The sequence below is a fragment of the Brassica oleracea genome, chromosome C3, assembly GCF_000695525.1.
Source record: "Brassica oleracea var. oleracea cultivar TO1000 chromosome C3, BOL, whole genome shotgun sequence".
Taxonomy (NCBI): Eukaryota; Viridiplantae; Streptophyta; class Magnoliopsida; order Brassicales; family Brassicaceae; genus Brassica; species Brassica oleracea.
Genome location: NC_027750.1, coordinates 12678916 through 12679340, shown reverse-complemented (window position 1 = coordinate 12679340; position 425 = coordinate 12678916). Strand labels below are relative to the sequence as shown.

The following is a 425-nucleotide window of genomic DNA, read 5'->3' as shown; positions in this document are numbered from 1 at the left end:
TAATTGTAGGCTTATAAAATAAAATTTTCTTATATGGTCATTATGGATTCCATGTCAAAACCGAAAAATCGAGTTTCTCTTGCAAAATAAGAAAATCTAGTTTTCCGCCAAAACCGCAAAAATGAGTTTTTCCGCCAAAACTGCAAAATTGAGTTTTCCCGTCAAAACTGCAAAATCAAGTTTTTCCGCCAAAACCGCAAAATCAATTTTTCCCGCCAAGACCGGAATTTTTGTACTTATGAACTTATGTATTGTTGTACTTTTGAATTTATAGATGAATTTTAATTTTATGTACTTGTATATATAATTGTAGGCTAATAAATTAAAATTTAAAATTTCTTATATGGTCATTATGGAACCCATGGCAGCTCATGAAAATATGGGTGTTAGTGGGTATGGTCCTTAATGGAGATGGTTCTTAATGT

The 425-nt window shown here is 31.1% G+C and overlaps 1 protein-coding gene across 1 annotated transcript in view; it reads right to left on the bottom strand.

The window, feature by feature from the left end:
• The window catches only part of LOC106334460, a 6376-nt gene that overhangs the window by 3615 nt on the left and 2336 nt on the right, over positions 1-425 (bottom strand). The window lies entirely within an intron of this gene.